The 8,536-nt window shown below is 42.7% G+C and overlaps 1 pseudogene; it reads right to left on the bottom strand.

The window, feature by feature from the left end:
- Positions 1-2,500: 2,500 nt before the first annotated feature.
- Positions 2,501-8,175, bottom strand: LOC102431966 (annotated as a pseudogene).
- Positions 8,176-8,536: the final 361 nt, after the last annotated feature.

Here is an 8,536-nt window from a genome sequence, read left to right as displayed (position 1 = left end):
TGCTTCTATGAACCTTTGAAGATAAGTTTTTATGTGAACATATGTTTTCAATTCTCTTGGGTATATATACCTGTACTGGAATTTCTGGACCATAAAGTAACTATGCTTGATGTTTTGAGGACTTGTCAAAATATTTTCCACAGCAACTGCACCATTGCATTCTGGTAATGTACAAGGGTTCTGATTTCTCCAAATCCTCTGCAACACTTGTTAATGTCTTTTTGATTATAGCCATCCTTGTAGTTATGAAGTGATATCTCATTGTGGTTTTGATTTGCATTTGTCTTATGACGATGCTGTTTAGCTTTTTGAGCATCTTTTTCATGTGCATTTTGGCCATTTGTGTATCTTCTTGGGAGAACTATCTGTTCATGCTTTCCATTGTATAATTTGGTTGTCTTTCTTTTTAAAATACATATTTTATTGATTTTTTACAGAGAGGGATAGAGAGTTAGAAATAATGATGAAAGAGAAACATAAACCAGCTGCCTCCTCCACACCTCCTTCTGGGGATGTACCTGCAACCAAGGTACATGCCCCTTGACCAGAATCAAACCTGGGACCCTTCAGTCCACAGGCCGATGCTCTATCCACTGAGCCAAACCAGTTAGGGCTGGTTGTCTTTTTAAAAAAAGATCTTTAATTGATTTTTAGATAGAGGAAGGGAGAGGGAGAGAGAGAAACATCAATTGGCTGCCTCCTGCATTCCCACTACCGGGGATCATCCTGCAACCAGGCATGTGCCCTGACTGGGAAATGAACCGGCAAGCCTTTAGTGTATGGGACAATATCCAACCAAGCAATACCAGCTAGGGCTAATATGGTTGTGTTTTGATTGTGGAGTTTTAAGAGTTCTTTGTATATTATGGATACTACAACCTTATTAGATATATAATTTGCAAATATATTTTCCCACTTTGTGGATTGTCTTTTTACTTTGTAGATACTCCCCTTTGACACAAAAGTTCTTAAATTGTGATGACTTTTCAGTTAAAGTACTTTTACATTGGTTGCTTGTGCTTTTGGTGTCACGCTGAAGAAACTGATGTGTGTAACACATGGTTGCAAAGAGAACTGTTTTTCATTTGAAGAGTTTTATAGTTTGTAAATAGAAGTTGGTTATAAAAAGGGAGGGAGGAACACCTAATTAAGGCTCAGGTTTCTTTGTAGGTGTATATATTTTAGGAAAACATACATATGTAAGATGAAATTGGGAAAATAGATTCCATTAGGACGCCATGTGCAGGTACCCTTAAGAAAGGCCTCTTGTAGACCTGGGGGGCTCTGACCTGACCCTGAGAAGCACTCCATTCTTCTAGACATCCCTTTGCATAATGAGTGAGAGTAGGAGAGAAGTGGGGAAAAGTAATGAAAAAGGGGAAGGTAGCAGAGAATGAGAGAAAAGAGGGTATAGGAAGTTGAGAATATTGGGAAGTTGTGCTGGGGTAAAGTGAGGGAAGCTAGTTTTCCTTTCATCCTCGTAGGAGTTGTTGGAGTGCATAGAGACCCCCCACATATTTGGCTGCCGTCAGATATGTCTGGATCAGAACTCTCTTGGTTGTTCTCAGAAAATTTCCACATTGAATTATTTCTGGTGTGATTTTGTTCCTTCACTTTCAAGCCTGGGTGGTTAGCCTACTGGGTTCTCCCAGGAAGCCTGTTTTGTAAAGGCCCCTTAACAAGTCTTAGTGTTTTTTGGTTATTGATTTCACTGCAGCTTCATGCATCTAGTCCATCTGGTTGGCAGTGTAGGTAGCGCTTCATTTTGGTGAACACTAGTTTCTCACAGTTGTATCCCTTTTGCTATTTGTAAAGCAACAAGCCAGGTCTCCAGGCTCTATGGGCTTCTGGCCAAGCCAGGAAGCCTGAGCCTCAGTTTGCACACATGGCAGTGGAGGCGCTTTGAAGTGGATTGTCTTCATGTTGGTCCCTGACCCAAGCTTTTGAGCTCTCAGAAACTTTTGACAGAATGATCCATGGAATTTTGAACTCCTTCCTCATGGAGGCTGCTAAGGTCACAATGCTCTATTGGAAATATACAGGTGATTTCCTGTAGGCTGAAATAGGATGCTCTCATTTGAGCATCATAGCTGTGATGTGGGATGTTAGCATCTCTTGTTTCATAGATGCGGTGCCTTTTTTATTTTTGCTAGAAAAACCAAAGCCTGCCAAAGACAGCTGCCATGCTGTGCTCCATCATAACTACACTAACATTAAAAACAAAAGCTTTTAATGATTGTAATGTATACAGTTTGGCAAAACTCTGCTGATGTGCATTACTGATACTTTATTTAAAAACAAAGATAGTCCATGTTGAAATTGATCAATGTAAGTTAAACAGTGGTTTTTAGGCTAGATCCATGATTTAAGCTGTACCTATCCAGCTAAGACAAAAAAACAATCATTTGAACCAATTGTTCAGAGTTTTGAAGAAGAAAAAATCCAGGAAAATGCCAGTAATGATGACTGGCAAAATCAAAATTGGAAACAAAGAAACTGTTTATAGAGCTGCCAGCAAAGAAACCTTGGGAGGAGATGACAAGTTTGGAATTTCTGGGATGGAATTGGATAAGAATCTCAGTCCAGTTTCTTCAGTTGCTGCAGAGACAGCGCTGTCCTTGAATCTGACAGAGTCCTGCACTCCCCTGTGCACTGACCCTTTCTGTAATCCAGTCTTCATTGTAGCCCGAGGAACTGTTTGAACCTGCTCCTTTTTGGTCGTCTTCTTTGGCACAACCACAGTGGATTTCTCTGATTCACGAGTTCTAATTGACCTTCTCTGTTGCTTCTTTTCTGAGCCCGCAGAACCAGATGTTGCTTCAGGAGAGGATAACATTCTGAGTTACCTTTTCATTTCTGTGGATTGGTGTACAAATGATGTCTGTCTTGTCCCCTGACACTTATTTCCGTTTTGTTCCCAGTTCCCTTTGTTGAATACACAAACTGATAGATAAATTTCCCATTTCCTGTAGCATTCTGAAGAGCAAACACTTACTAAATTTTGACAACTGGAGACATGTTACACTTCTGTACATCCAAGCTCCATTTGTGCATTGTAATAGAAGCTGGTAAAGATTTCCTGGCTGCTGCCATTTTCTAGGCTGTTTAATTTATTTTTAAAATTCTTTATTGTTGAAAGTATTAACATATGTTCCCTTTCCCCTGAATTGACCTCTCCCAGCCTGCCCCTGACCCCCAGCCCAGGCCTTCACTCCTCAATTGTCTGTGTCCATTGGTTATGCTTAAATGCATACAAGTTCTTTGGTTGATCTCTTACCCTCACCCCTCCACCCTCCCCTGCCTTCCCTCTGAGGTTTACTGTCTGTTAGATGCTTCTATGTCTCTGGATCTATTTTTGTTCATCAGTTAATTTTGTTCATTATATTCCACAAATGAATGAGACCATGTGTTGTAAATGTTTCCCTCCACGTCCAGCGTGGTTCAGGGTTCAGGATCTGGAAGAGGAGCCGCACACAAATGAAAGAGAAAAGTCACGAGATAATTTGGGAATATTGGGGGCCAGGCGGGTAAGTCCAACTCAGGAGGAAGGACTTCTACTGGTGCTCAGGCCCACCAAACTTTTATAGTCAGAGGTAAACAAGGTAGTGGTTACCATAGTTACACAGTTCTTGTGAGTTTCACTTGTTTTGACCGCAGTTGCACTTCCTGCACTTCCCTCAGCCCATTATCTTCCCAGATAAGATCTAGGGAGCGTCATAAGGTCAAGCCTAAATATGCTAAGAGGACTGTGCCTTCTAGGCTGGGACTTGTTTGTGACTTTGCCAGCAGGTCAGTCTGAGGCTTAATCCTATATCTGCTCCCCACAACCATGTGATACTTATCTTTCACTGACTGGCTTATTTCACTTAGCATAATGCTCTCCAGTTCCATTCATGCTGTAGCAAATGGTAAGAATTCCTTCTTTTTACAGCAGCATAATATTCCATTGTGTAGATGTACCACTGCTTTTTAATCCACTCATCTGCTGATTGGGCACTTAGGCTGTTTCCAAATCTCAGCTATAGTAAATTGTGCTGCTAGGAACATAGGGGTGCATATGTCCTTTCTGTTTGGTGTTTCTGATTTCTTGGGATATATTCCTAGAAGTGGTATTACTGGGTCAAATGGGAGTTCCATTTTTAATTTTTTTTAGGAAACTCCATACTATATTCCACAGAGGCTGCACCAGTCTGCATTCCCACCAGCAGTGTACGAGGGTTCTCTTTTCTTCACATCCTCACCAACACAGGTCGTTCGTTGATTTGTTGATGATAGCCATTCTGATAGGTGTGAAGTGATACCTCATTGTCATTTTGATTTACATCTCTTGGATGATTAGTGACTTTGAGCATGTTTTTTCATATTCCTCTTGGCTTTCTGTATGCCCACTTTCGAAGAGTATCTATTTAGGTCTTTTGGCCATTTTTTTTTCCTTTTGTTAGGTTGTATGAGTTCCCTATAAATTTTGGAGATAAAACCCGTATCAGATTTAACATTGGCAAATATGTTCTCCCATGCAGTGGACTCTCTTGTTATTTTGTTGATGGTTTCTTTTGATGTGCAGAAGCTTTTTATTTTGACGTAGTCCCATTTGTTTATTTTCTCCTTAGTTTCCATTGTACTAGGACAGTGATGGCGAACCTATGACACGCGTGTCAGAGGTGACACGCAAACTCATTTTTTTGGTTGATTTTTCTTTGTTAAATGGCATTTAAATATATAAAGTAAATATCAAAAATATAAGTCTTTGTGTTACTATGTTTGCAAATATCAAAAAATTTCTATATGTGACACGGCACCAGAGTTAAGTTAGGGTTTTTCAAAATGCTGACATGCCAAGCTCAAAAGGTTTGCCATCACTGTCCTAGGAGATGTATCTGTAAACGTATTGCTACTAGATATGACTGATATTTTGCTGCCTATGGATTCTTCTAAGATTTTTATGGTTTCCCATCTTACATCTAAGTCTTTTTCCATTTTAAGTTTATTTTTGTGTATGGTGTAAGTTGGTGGTCTAGTTTCTTTCTTTTTTTTTTTTTTTTTTGCATGTATCTGACCAATTTTCCCAGCACCATTTATTGAACAGACTGTCTTTACTCCATTGTATGGTCTTGCCTCTTTTGTCAAATCTTAATTGAGCATGATAGCTTGGGTCAATGTTTGGGTTCTCTGTTCTGTTCCATTGGTGTTTGTCCGTTTTTCTTTGCCAGTACCAGGCTGTTTTGAGAACAGTGGCTTTGTAATATAACTTGATAGTCTGGTATTGTGATTCCTCAAACTTTGTTCTTCTATCAGGAGGGCTGTGGCTTTTCGGGGTCCCTTTTAATTATATATAAATTTTCAGGGAGTTTGTTCTAGGTCTGTGCAATATGCTGTTGGTATTTCAATGAGGATTGCATTGAATCTATAGATTGCTTTGGGTAGTATGGACATTTTAATGATGTTGATTCTACGAATCCATGAACACTGTATATTCTTCCACTTGTTTATATCTTCCTCTATCTGTTTTTCCAACGTCTTATAGTTTTCTGAGTACAGGTCTTTTACTTCCTTAGTTAAGTTTATTCCCAGGTATCTTAATTGTTGTGTTGCAATGGTAAATGGGATTATTTTCTTAGTTTCTCTTTTTGTGAGTTCATTATTGGTGTGTAAAAATGCCATAGATTTCTGGGTGTTAATTTTGTATCCTGCTACATTTCTGCAATGCCTTTGTATTTGTTTCTATGTAATGTGAGTTGCTGTCTCGTTGTGGCCCTGGGCAACCTGCTTGAGGTCTGTGAAGTTGAAGCCCCTAGCAGTCCAATGATCCAGGACTCCTTAGCCCAGAGGCTGGGTTTACCTTGAGTCTGACACCTTTATTGTCTTTGCTCTGAGTTGTACTCCCTTTCCCCATGGATCGGTCCCTAGGTTGTCTGCTGCAGATGCTTGCGGTGGGCAGGGGCACATGCACAGTTTCTCTGGTGTACAACTCCCTGTGAGATCCCAGAGCCCTCTGGCATGCAGTTAACTGTGCAGCCCTGGTGCCCATGGCAGGGTGGCACCCTAGGTGCCTCTGGCACGCACTGGCAGCACAGTCCTGGGGCCTGGGCAGGGTGCTTGGTGTCTCTGGCTCACACCTCAGTGTGGTCCTGGGGCCTGGGCAGGGAGGTGGTCTCTCTGGTGTGTGCTCACTGCAGTCACCTGGGAGCCCGTGGTGAGGTAGTGCGCCACTCACTGCAGGGGTGCGGCAGTGGTCCTTTGCCAGTTACTCCTGGCACGTGGCTCACTGTTCGGGTTTGGCGTGTTGTCTCAGGCCAGTCTGGGTGTTGGTATGGCTGCACTCCTGGCCTCCGCTGCTGCTCCCTTCAGAATGGCATGGGCTCCGCACCAGAGCCGCTCCGGGCCTGGGAGTTCCTGTAAAGGTAGCAGGGGCTCCCTGTCCAGCAGGGCCTGATCCTCCAGTCCCCAGACTCCTGGGAGATCTAACTGTCCCTCACTCACCCACACACACACCACATACGTCCACACACTCCCCTCTCCTTAACTCACACTCTCTTCCTCACTGCCGTCCTGCTGGCCACCATGTTGGGATCCTCCCTTTCCAGGCTATTTTAATGGGAGGTGGTTCTTCTTTCACACTCGTGTGCTGTTACTGGTTATGTCTCTGAATGTCAGTACTTGATAGTGAGGAGGCCACTTCACCTGCATTGGTCTGTTCTGGCTGAGTACTCAGCATTGATCTTGGTCTCTGGTTTTTTCTGTTTGTTTTTTTGTTTTAAACTTCAGCTTTAGAGGCAGCATTCATTTTCGCTGTGATAAAGCCTCCTCAGGATGTTTATCAATATGGACAAAGTAAACTTTTCTATTCTTTTTAAAAAAATATATTTTATTGATTTTCTTACAGAGAGGAAAGGGAGAGGGATAGAGAGTTAGAAACATCGATGAGAGAGAAACATAGATCAGCTGCCTCCCGGCACACTCCCTACTGGGGATGTGCCTGCAACCAAGGTACATGCCCTTGACCCGGAATCGAACCTGGGATCCTTGAGTCCGCAGGCTGACGCTCTGTCCACTGAGCCAAACCGGTTAGGGCAAACTTTTCTATTCTTGCCTCTCCAATCATTTTCAATGCTTTCTCTGCACGGGCAATGTCAGTATCCCATTGGGCGCGATCTCTCTCTGGTCGGGGTTTCCAAATCTTGTGTTTCTCAGTGTGATTGCTGGCTTGTTTGGTTGCCTCAGTCAGTAATTCTTCATGCTGTCTATGACCTTTTTGCTTACATACCCGTTTTTCATGAATACATGCCCTCTCTGGTTGATTGCTAAAAAAAATTGGACGTGCTATTCCTGAGCACCTCTTGCATTAATTTTGGTATGAACCTCGAGCTGGGATCTCTTGAAACCATACAAGGCCACCAAGGATAGGTTCCCTCCTGAGACCAAACATGATCACCAACCTGGCACTTAACACTAGCAGATACTTCTGTTGTTGGAACAGAAGGTAATATTGGTTAAACCAAGGTTTCCTCTTTTAGTACTGAATCTTCTCTTGTTTTTTTTTTGTTTGTTTGTTTTGTTTTTTTTCCAGAAACAGCCCTTTCATTGTTCCTCGGATTCTAATTTGGGGATTTTGTGTGAATTGTGCTCTTCTGATATAGACGAGTCAAACTTGTTGCTTTCCCCCCGCTTTCTGCTCTCATGCTTTGACTTTGTGTGCTCACTTGCCTGTACTTAATTGAAAAGGTATCTATAGAGGGAAGACTCAAACAATTCCCTGCCATCCTGGTTAGTTATGGTTATTTTTAGTTTAATTTCAGGTGAGCCAGTCTTCTTTGCAATCACAATTTGTAGTACTGAAGGAGGAGGTGGTAGATGTGGAGGAGAAGGTTTTTCTAGAAGTTCATGTGATCTTGTGTTTGGAATTTCTGAATGGTAATAGTGGGGCTAAAGTTTCTAATTGCACCAAAGCCATTGGCTGATGCATTGGGATACTGCCTAGAAGACTGGTATTTGGTTTGAGTTTCATACATGCCGATTGATGGTGGATAGCCATTTGTGAGTGGAGGAAGATCTTCTGTTGTCACTGTTGTCATCAAAGGCATCTTCCTGACAGATGTTGGTGGAGCCAATGAGTTGAGGAGGTTGCTGAATGGTGTTTCCCATGATCCCTTGCCTGAAAGAGAAAGGGAAATCCATTGTTTTGCTCCAGCAACTTTCCCTTTCTCTCATCAGGTGTTCAGTTTGTTCCATTCTAACTTGCTGGCTGTGTCAGTATTATCACAGGAGAGACACAAGACCCAGAGTGGGACTGGGTGCAGGCAGCCACTGGGGCTGCAGGGGGAGGAGATGGTACCAACCTAGGTCATGTGAAATCTCTGGGCTAGATTTCTCTGATGTCAGATGCTTCTGCCATGGCGGCAGGCACAGGGCCTGGCCTGGAGACGAGAGGAGGAAGAGTGTAGGAGGTTGTATAGGCAGGGGAGGTGGAGGAATGGGGGTCGCAGTGCAGCTGCTGCTATCAGAGAGTAGCCTGTGGCTGGTGGCTGGACCAAGGCGG

Source organism: Myotis lucifugus, unplaced genomic scaffold (genome assembly GCF_000147115.1).
Source record: "Myotis lucifugus unplaced genomic scaffold, Myoluc2.0 scaffold_20, whole genome shotgun sequence".
Lineage (NCBI taxonomy): Eukaryota > Metazoa > Chordata > Mammalia > Chiroptera > Vespertilionidae > Myotis > Myotis lucifugus.
This window is presented reverse-complemented; position numbering and strand designations above follow the sequence as displayed.